The 11,018-nt window shown below is 44.7% G+C and overlaps 1 long non-coding RNA gene across 1 annotated transcript; it reads right to left on the bottom strand.

Annotated features, from left to right (window-relative positions):
• Nucleotides 1-1,297: 1,297 nt before the first annotated feature.
• On the bottom strand, nucleotides 1,298-10,648 carry LOC121283556. Its single transcript, XR_005944286.1, has 4 exons — nucleotides 10,434-10,648; nucleotides 7,018-7,140; nucleotides 3,616-3,862; nucleotides 1,298-1,860 (listed from the first exon to the last, which is right to left on the bottom strand). It is a non-coding gene; the product is annotated as an uncharacterized LOC121283556 (long non-coding RNA).
• Between the last annotated feature and the right edge of the window lie 370 nt (nucleotides 10,649-11,018).

The following is an 11,018-nucleotide window of genomic DNA, read 5'->3' as shown; positions in this document are numbered from 1 at the left end:
AATGAAGTAATTTTTGAAGTATAGTCACTGTTGTATTGTAAGAAATGCAACGGCCAATTTGCGCACAGCAAACTCCCTCAAATACCAATGTGCTAATTACCAGATAATCTGTTATTGTGGTGCTGGTTGAGGGATAAGTATTGACCAGGACACAGGAGTGTCAACTCCCCTGTTCTTTAAAATAGTGCTTTGAGATCTTTTATATCCACATGGGGAGGCAGATGGGGCCTCAGCTTAATGGCTCATTCGAAAGACGGCACATCTGATAGTGCAACACTCCCTCAGTGCTGGGAGTGTTAATCTACATGATCACCAGACAGACACACACCCAAAAAATGCAATCTTTAGACAACATTATTTATTTGGCTCTTACATTTTTTTTGTTAAACAACAGAAGTAAAATCTTGCAGTAATTGTACTTTCAATATTAATGGATCAACATTTCATTTTAGAATGCAAAAACTAACAAACAACAGTGCCAAATTATCGCAAAGTTTAAAATTAATCCTGAACAATTCCTCCCATATTCAGTACAGATCAAAAGAGTTATGGTTAGCCTGGGTGTTGTATACTGGTTAGAGGAAAGTCTTAAATTAAAAGTGCCGTTCACTTAGAAAGAGATTCTTCTGCATAGTATTGAACTCATCTTACTTCCTGTTTCAAAATGGTTTTAACTTTTGACTGTAGGGATATAAGAACAGCAGGCCATTCAGCCCCCTCGAAACTGGTCTACCATTTAATCTGATAGGGTTAGGTGAAGTTGGTCAGGAAGCTTGTGTGGAGCATAAACACTGGCATAGATTAAATGGGCCTATGATTCTATGTAACCAAGGATGACCTGTATCTCAATTCCATCTAACCACCCTCATTCCATACCCCTTAATACCCTTGCTAAATAAAAATCTATCAATCTTAAGGTTTGCTATTTCTAATTGATTCTCTACCTCAACAGGGGGAGAGAACTCAAGATTTCCACTACACTTTGTGAAGCAGTTCAACCTAGCGTTGTCCACTGAACTGCCTAGCTCTAATTTCATGTCCTCCTAGTTATAATGAGCCATTTTTTGACTCTCTTCACTCTTGTGCACACAGCTCTGATTAAGCTTTGTAGATATTGTTTATTGCTCGGTGACCTCAAACTGCTGGAAAGAATTCACAAAGTTTTTAACATCTGATAGCGCTTGGAGAATTCTGGTAAACTCACCAATAATTGATTACCAAGCATGACAATGCAAAGTGTAATCAATGATCGTCAATATTCATTTAGAATGTTGCACCTCACATCCAAATAGTGCAGCATTCGACAAACCTCAAAATCTCTGTGGAACATAAGATCCCACAAGATGTAATGTGATAATGACCTGATTATCAACACTAGAAGAAAAAGTGAGCTTCTATTTATATAGCGCCTTTCACATTGGGCTGGACACTGGGGAGAACCGGCCTGTTTTTCAAAATAGTACAGTGGGATCTTTTATGTCTGCCTGAGATAACTTAATTCACCATCTGACGCTAAACCCTTATTGAGTTTACCTGAAATTCTCCTCTCCTGGTGATTAGTAACAGTGTTAATTAACCCTGAAAGCTTCCACTATATAAAGAGAGGGAGTAATTCAGATGAACAATCAGTGTTTACTGTGCAGAAGGTCATTCAGCCCATCACGTTCATGCTGGCTCTTCATGAGGGCAATCCAAGAGCTGATCCCATTGCACCGTTCTCTCTCTCCTGACAGTTGTGTATGCTCCTCCTGGGCTCTGAATGTTCATCGTCTCTTTCCCAGAGTGGAAAGTAAAGGTACCAAGCATTTAATGGTGTGCTTCCAGAATCAGAGATTGAAACTAGTCTACACGAGTGAAACACTGCTTTTTGAGAGGAAAAATATGACATTACAAAGTGCACAATAGATGTCACGAAATCAAGCTGAAACTCACAGGGATGGACACTGAATGGAAATCAAAAATCAATCATAACACAGGGTTTCAAAATCAGTGCCTCGTCAAGATGTGGGAAACTTATTTAAAATAACTGACAACTCTTTATTACATTGATCAGTCACAATTTTTGTTTTGCAAAATGAGGACTGATTTAATTTTACACAAACAACATCATTCATTAGAATCTCTATCCCTTTTGCCTGTTAAGTTTTGTCATATGTGGATTCCCTTTCAATTCAAACAAAGTTCCCTTAATGATAGAACAGATTCTTAAAATTATTGTTTTTGGGCAAAACTCATGTACATTAACCGCAAATTAAACAGTCGGTCTTATACATTCCTTTACATTCTTTCCAAGTTCGGAGGGCCAGCAGAGAATACTGACTGTAATTGTCTTGCTAGATGCAGAGACAGTGAAAGAGGGCACTGCCTATTTCCTGACTATGGGTGAACCCAATTTCCATTTGCCGGCTGTGGGTGATCGCCACAATCATTCATCTCATTGTACGAATATTGATGTCCATTTTTGAGACTGACTGCCAGGAGCAGGAGTCAGTAACTTGGATATTGGGCTTTAAAAATCCGTAAGTAAAACAAATTAAGTTGGCTACTCTGTCACATCAATAAATTGAGGCTGGAAGGAGCTTGGAAACATTCAATTGACATATTCTGGTAAGTTGACCTTTGCGATTGGGCATTTGTATATTTGAAAGCCTGAATTCCTACACTGCAAACTCATTAGGTTAGAAATGACTGCTGCTGATATAAATCTAATTGGTTCGTAAGCTATTCCTTTGGCCGCTAGTGGTAGAACAGAAAATTAAGTGTGGGCCTTTGAGATAAATCTTTCCAAAGTGTGGAATGACAGCTCCAAAAAGAGTCAGCTTGTAATCACATTACAAAGAGAGCACCATTTGCCCTATGCTGCTAATATATACGAACATACAACTTAGGAGCAAGAGTAGGCCATTCGGCTCCTCGAGCCTGCTCCACCATTCAATAAGATCTTGGCTGATCTGATTGTAACCGCAGCCCTACATTCCTGCCTATCCCCAATAACCTTTCACTCCCTTGTTAATCAAGAATATATCTAGCTTTGCCTTGAAAAATATTCAAAGACTCTGCTTCCACCGTGTTTTGAGGAAGAGAGTTTCAAAGACTCACTACCCTCAGACGGAAAAAATTTCTCCTCACCTCTGTCTTAAACGAGTGACCACTTATTTTTAAATAGCGACCTCTGGTTCTAGGTAAGAGGAAACATCTTCTCCACATCCACCCTGTCAAGACCCCTCAGGGTTTTATATGTTTTAATTAAGTTGCTGCTTACTCTTCTAAATTCCAGTGGATACAAGCCTAACCTGTCCAACCTTTCCTCATAAAACAACCTGCCCATTCCTGATGTTAGTTTAGTAAACCTTCTCTGAACTGCTTTGTGAAGTACTTTTGAGCCAAACAGAGGATTGTGCACCTTTCTGTTTCATGACAGAAGCAAACAGAAATAGCAACTGCAGCACATTACATACCAGTCAATGTCACTCAGTGTCCATCAAAAGCTAATTGCAACAATTCACATTCACTATCTGCTAGAAACAGGTTAGCCTTTAACATTGCACCAATATCCTAATGCATATGCTTCAATACATGTTATTAATAACTAAAAGGTTTGTACTTGTATAGCACCTTTAATGGCCTCGATGCCCCAAAGTGCTTTGCAGCCAATAGGTACTTTTGAAGCGTAGTCACTGCTGTAATGTAGGAAATGTGGCAGCCAATTTATGCACAGCAAGTTCCCACAACGCAATGTGATAATGACCAGATAATCTGCCTTTTGTCATTACGTTTGTTGACGAACAAACATTAGCCAGGACACCAGGGTAAAGTCCCCTGCTCTTCTTCGTAACAGTGCCATGGAATCCTCTATGTTGACCTGAGAGAGCAGATGGAGCCTTAGTTTAACGTCACATCCAAAAGATGGTACCTTTGACAACACTGCACTCAGTATAGCACAGGGGGTAGCAGCATAGATCTTATGCTTATGTTACAGGAATGTGGTCTTGAACCTACAATTTTATGACTCAGAAATTTAGGTTTTACTCACAGAACCAAGTCTGACGGTGGTTTAGGCAAATTGCAGAGAGATGTTGGTGGTGGAAGAACAGTCAGACAATGTGCTCACTTCTATAAATAGTTCTATCCTGTTCTTCAAGAGGCTGGCAGATTTCAAATGGTATTTATGGAATTTTGATTTTGCAATTGGTACTGGAGATAAGGAGGTATACTAACCCTTGAACCTCTTGGTGATGAGAGGGACAGTCATCAATTTATATTTCAATGCTGACAGCCAAACACACATCGAAGTGATGTATCAATTGTAATTGGATAGCAGCTCAAATCTCACCTCAGGCACAGTCAGATAAATATTGGTCATGTGTGATGAGGTCCAGGAATACCATTAACATCACTGGTCACAAAGGGCAGAGCAGGATTCTGCCCTAAGAGTAGATATAGAGTCAGAGAGTCAATTACAGCTCAGGAGGTCATTTGGCCTATTGAGTTCATGCTGATTCCTCATGGAACAATCCAGTCAGTCCCAATGTTACCCTGCAAGTTTATTTCCTTCACGTACCTATCCAATTTTCTTTTGAAATCAGTGACGCACCACCCTCACGCTATCACATCAGCTCACATTCCCAGTTCATTAGAATCATAGAATGAATACAGCACAGGAGACCTATCAGCCCATCGTGTCTGTGCTGGCTCTCTGCGCCTTTCAGAAGCCCATGTCCGCCCCATTTACCATGTAACACTCTTCAAGCTTCTGTTGCCGCATCAAAAAAACTCAATCAAATTAGTTAAACATTATTTGTCCTTAAAAAGTCCATACTGGAGTTCATTAATTGATCCAAATTTGTACAAGTGGCTGTTAATTCTGTCCCCGATTATCGGTTCTCAAAGCTTTCCCATCACCAAGGTTAAACTGATAGGTCTGTAGTTGCTGGGTTTATACTTACACCCTTTTGAACAGGGTGTAGCAGGTGCAGTTCTCCCATTCTCTGGTAACCACCCCTGTATCTAAGGAGGTTTGGAGGATTCTGGCGACTGGCTCCACAATTTCTACCCTTACTTCCCTCAGTATTCTCAGATGGGCAGATCTGTTCTCACTCCATTGAAATTGGCCCTCCTTCAATTAATTATTTTTACTCTGGATTGCTCCTTGTTCCTTTCCTTAGCCAACCGAAACCTTATGATACTATGTTCACTGTCTGCTGCAAAGATGACATGGCCCTGAAAGGCAAAAAGACCGTAGCTCCCAGGTTCAATGATGCATCCCTCGAGCGCCTTTTGGATGCAGTGGAGGTTTGCCGTGAAGTCCTCTACCCCTGCTCTGCCCACAGGATGGGCAGCAACCTTACTAATCCGGCTTGGGAGGCGCTAGCAGCAGTGGTCAGTGCCAGTGCTCTGCAAAAGAGGACAGTCACCTAATGATGCTACAGGATGAATGGTCTCATCCATTCCACCAAGGTAATTCACTCTTCTCATCACTCTCCACTCACACACTCACAAGCCTATCACACATCCACAGGGGTCTCACATCTCAAGGAACAACGCCACTAATTCACACACATTCACAACTCCATAGGCTCATACCCTCTTGAGCTTCATTCTGTCAATGGCTCCACTCACCACACAAGTATTCCACGCAGTGCCATGTGTCCTGTTGACACTCTCTCCATCTACTTTCATGCAGAAGAAGCCTGCTCACATCAGCAGGAGGATGTCCAAGACCAGGGATGTCATGGCCCACATTAGGCCCCTCACTCACTTTGAGGAGTGTGCCATCATACTGACTGGTGAGGACATGGACAGTGCCTACGGTGACGGTGAGGTCAGTGGTGAACACCCTCATAAAGATCCTGCATCACATCTCTCTCAACACAACTGTGAGTGCTCTCTCTCCTGCTTGTGACTCTGCTGTCATGCACTAATTATTCTACTTTGGTTCACAGGGAGCTCTGCCAAGCAACTGACATGCTCAGCCAGCCAATACCTCAGCTCCATCCAGGTCCTCACCTCCAGCCAAGAGGACGTCTCCTCCAATGAAGAGCTGGAAATATGCAACCTGGGAGACCCGTCACAGCGCTTACCCACACCCTCCACCAGCGCAGAGACACACACCTCGGTGGAACCTAAATCTAGAGCAGCCTTGGGTTCACAATCTGGTGTCCACAGCAGGAGGAGGCAGGTTCATGCAAGCTCCTCGGCACTTGGAGGACTGCTTGGGGATCAGGCATTTGTGAGGACACAGTCAGATGACGAGCTCTGGATTTGACCTTCCAACTCATCCTGGAGAGTCAGCAGAAGGCATGGGAACGTCACACAGAGCTGTTGGAAGCCCTCAGCAGAGAAACAGCAAAAAAAAAGTGAGAGTGAGTTATCCTGACCCACAGCCCCTGGAACATATGTTGTGATGTTTCATTGCTGCATTTTCATTGTCACTGACTTCGGACAGAATACTCTGAAGCAGCCTGAGATACCTTTTCAGAATCAGACTGGGAAAAAGGAAATTTAAAAATATTGCTGACCTCAAACAGGGCTACCAATCAAGAAGATATTATAAGAAAACTCCACAGAATTCTGGTATTTGAATTCTGTGACTTGTTCCCCCTTTCTCTGATGCTCAGTTTGGACCTGACACTTGCTCTGAGGCTATTTCCTGTGAACAAACCAGGTTCGTAATCTGCACATAGCAGGACAAAAAGAATAGCATGATAGAAAATGCCCCATTATTGTTGTCACTACGCGAGGAGTCACAGATTAACTTTCCCAATCGACAATTTGTGAAAGGCTGGCTTGTCACGTCACTGAAACTGGCTTAATAACTATTCTGTTCAGTACTCCAAGCTGACTGGAGGCTTAGAATATTACTCCAGTCATGTCTTCCTTAAGGATCTGTTCCTAGATCAGCTGTAGTGAAGTGTTTACTGTATTAATCTAGCTTTGTGCTAAAATGAGATTCTTATGTGATGCCTTAGCTCATTAATAATATACACACTCTGAGTCTTGAGTTGATGTACTGCCTACCAGTTGGTACCCTGTCATCAGACACCACATTCTGCCTGGATTTCTTGCAGGGTGGGTTTGTGTGCGTTTCCGCTCGTCAATGTTTTCTTCTCTCAGTCATGTGTGGACGATACCATTGATTTGCTAAATATTGAAAAAAAGTTAAAGATGAGTGGAAACATTTGAAAATGACTGAAGCTGTCACAAAGTGAAAGGATAGGGTGGAGTTCAGGAGTAAATTTGTACAAACAGTTTTTACTTTTTGTTTTGAGGGATTTCAGTCAGAAAAACCATTGGAGGATGGTTTTCAGTACAAACGTGTTGTATCCTTGGTGATGCTGTTCGGTTTTAGACTATTTCTATCTACGTAACATCAGCTGCTGAAGCCCTCATTCATGCCTTCGTTAACCTCCAGGTTTAGCTATTACAGCAAATGCCTGGCTGGCCTTCCAAAAGGCCCTTGGTAAACTTGAGGTTGTTCAAAAGCCTTTTGGGAAGACAGTGGTGTTGTCACTGGACTGGTAATCCAGAGACCCAGGGTAATGCTCTGGGGACCTGGGTTCAAATCCCACCAAAGCAGATGGTAGAATTTGAATTCAATATATTTAAAAAATCTGGAATTTAAAATCTGGTGATCACCACGGAACCATTGCCGAATGTTGTAAAAACCCATCTGGTTTGCTAATGTCCTTCAGGGAAGGAAATCTGCTGTCCTTAACCAGTCTGTGACTCCAGACTCACAGCAATGTGGTTGGCTCTGAAACACCCACATCCCATGAACGAATAAAAAAATGTCGGAGGGGTGTGTAAGCCTGTTCTCTAATGGAGTGGTGCCCACATGTATGTGTGTGGAGGTCTCCATGAGGAGGATGGCGGACATCATGGAGACACTGGTCCAGCAGAATATGGAGATGTGCCCAGATCTACAGTCCATCGCGGTAGCCATGGGTGTTCTCCTGTCATGGCAACGCAAGAGGGAAACGGGGCACCTCAACATCCCTCCATGTTCTCCATGCCCTCAAGGGGTCAGGCTGGGGCCCTCATCACCTGAAGGGAGAAGAAGCAGTGGCCTGACACCACTGGGGCATCCACTCAGGAAGCTCAGAGACTGTCCTCTCCCTCCGAGTCCCCTTTGTCTGTGAGCCCCTCAACCCCGTCCTCTGTCACCGCAGTGGGAGCAGCTGGCCAACGAGTGATTCTGGAGGGAGAAGTATGTGTTGCAGGGCCTTTTGGAGCCTTATGCAAGCACCCGACATGCACGGGATCCTTCATGTTTCTCACTGTCCTGAGCATTTTCAATGCTGCCTGCTGGGGTTCGCTTTCAGTTGTCCATCTGAGCTGCCCTGCATCTCCGTCCACCCAATGACTACACTCCCATGCAACACCTGATCTTGCCCACCACGACTCTCTTTGCACTTTCCATTTGGACAGCATGGTCTAGATTCGATTATTTGTGCACTCCCCCGTCTTTTCCCCTTCCCAGTCACCTATTTCCTTTCCCCCATCACAGTTAACACCCCGGCAACACCTTCCACCTCCCCTCCGTGCCCTATCAGCCACAACACTTTTCCTTCGGGGATGAATGTGCAAGTTTCCTTCCTTTCCGAAAATCCCACACCCAATCCGCATTCACCTCCCTGGCCTCCTCCTCCCCACCCCCAGGGTTCATGTATGCCTCCAAGTCCCCACCAACCTCGCCGTCCCTTCTACCGCTACCGTCAAACCCTCACCCGCCCACCCTCCGCCTCACTCTGCCCTCAGTCATTCTCACCATACCATGCCCACCCTCATTTCGCGCCCCAGGAGGCAGTCATGGACCCAACAGACCCTTCCCTTGCCCACTCACCTGGACACCCCCCTCCGGAACCCTTCCCCCACTGGAACTCCTTCCCCCCGGAATCCCTTCTCCCACGCCCGCAGGACTCCTCTCCTGTTTAGTCCCTCCCCTTTCCTGACTCCCTCAAACATCCTTACTTCTTCCGCCACCCCTTAGTCCTTTCCCACTCCCAACTCCTTCCTCCAGCCTTACCTCATCCTCCAGCCTCACTTCTTCCTCCAGCCTTATTCCTTCCCCCTTCCTGATTCCCTCGGACTTCTCAATTCTTCCTCCACCCTGACTCCCTCCTCTCTCCACATTCCTCCCTAATGCCTCAACTCCCTCCCCTCTCTGCACTCCTTCCATTACACCTTCCAATCCCCTTACACCTACCTCCCCAGTTGCCATCTTCTTCCCTGTTACTCCCTCCTCCCCATACTCCCTCCCTCCACCCAACCTCCTCCAATCATTTCTTCTAACCTCATCCCCCAGACACCTTCAATCCCTCCCCAACCTCATCCCCCCAGCACCTTCATTCTCCTTCCCTCCCAACTTCACCCATCCGATACCTTCATTCCCCCACTCCCAACCTCTCCCCCCCCTGCCCAACACCTTTTCCTCTCCCAGTCAATCCTAGACATTCCTCTCCCACCCTCTCAACCATCAATGAGCATCAATGGTGACTTTTCAACTTCCGTGAGCTGCTTCACAGAAGTGCCTTGTCCATGAGAATCCACCCAGCATGCCATGGCCGTTCCTCTTGATGCTGGAGCTGTTGAGCTCCAGCATCCTCTGCTCCTAGGATGTCCGCAATGTGAGCAAGGCCCGGGCAGTAAGTCCCAGCTTTTGCATGTCACTATTGTCAAGACATGTTCTGCACCAGCGTGTTTTCCCACCGACAAGGGCAGACAATCCAGCAGGCGGGCTGGGGGGAGGAGACGAGTCGGGCGGACTGGCCTTATAATGATATGCTGATATATTACAATGAGGTTCCCAACGTCCTATGGTGGGGAACGCAGCCCGCCATCGATGGGCTGAGTGGACGAACGCAAACTGGTTTCACAATATGGCCTTCTTGACATATTGTCCACTCACGCCACCGAACATGCCCGTGCCAATGGGAAATCCCAGCCCAAAATAATATTAAGAATGAGATAAGTAAAGACTCACCGGCTACTCACCAAACAACAGCTTCCCTTGTGATACCAGCACTTTATTTTAGCGAGACTTAAATATTTTACTTAACTCTTAGAACATTTTCTATTTAATTTTAACTTTATCTTGAGATTTGATTAATTGAATGCTGATTGTATTATGATAAATTATCAAACTGACTTTAACTTTTACAGTAATTAATTGATCAAGTCATACTTTGCAGTTATAAAAACAAAAAATGTTGGAAAAACTCAGCAGGTCTGGCAGAATCTGTGGAGAGTTTCAAGTCCATATGACTCTTCTTCAGAACCTGAAAAGAGAAACAGAGATGCTACCAGGCCTGCTGAGCTTTTCCAGCATTTTCTGGGTTTTTTTTTCAGATTTCCAGCTTCCACGGTATTTTGCTTTAATTGTACTTTGTATTTGATAAATTTAATTTCAATTAAAAATTGGCCAGTATACTCACCCCATGTGACCCCTTGTCCTATGACACCACTTCCCCATTTACTCCCCTCACATTCAGTTCAGAGTCATAGTCCGATCACTGCCAGTGTGGCTCCGCTCCCGGCCTCCTTTATGCTGCTCTGCTCTCCTCCTGGTTCCTTCATGTTGCTCTGCTCTCCCCCGGCTCCTTAATGTTGCTCAGCCCTCTCCTGGCCTCCTTTCTGCTGTTCTGCTCTCCTCCTGACTCCTTCATGTTGCTCTGCTCTCCTCCTGGCCCCTTTACGCTGCTGCGCTCCTGGCTCCTTTTGTCTGTTCTCCTCCCAGCCTCTTTTATGAAGGAAAACATTTTCAAGCTGATCGGTACAGGGTAAAGTTGAACTAACGGGGCACACCGCAAGATGCCTCTGGCAAGACCCAGCCTAGTGTAATGAACAAGAGGTTAGGGAAATGGACAGAAGAGCAGAGCAAACATGCACATCTTTTAGCATTAAAGTTGAATTCCCTTTCAATCGTCCAAATGTCCATTTGATGTTTTTGTCAGCTTCACAAACTCAGGATGAAGTAATCAGATTGCCTTTGAGTTGCAAATCTGCTGATTGTTTTCACT

Source organism: Carcharodon carcharias, chromosome 10, assembly GCF_017639515.1.
Source record: "Carcharodon carcharias isolate sCarCar2 chromosome 10, sCarCar2.pri, whole genome shotgun sequence".
Classification (NCBI taxonomy): Eukaryota; Metazoa; Chordata; class Chondrichthyes; order Lamniformes; family Lamnidae; genus Carcharodon; species Carcharodon carcharias.
The sequence above is the reverse complement of the archived record's forward strand: the minus strand, read 5'-3'. Positions and strand labels throughout refer to the sequence as shown.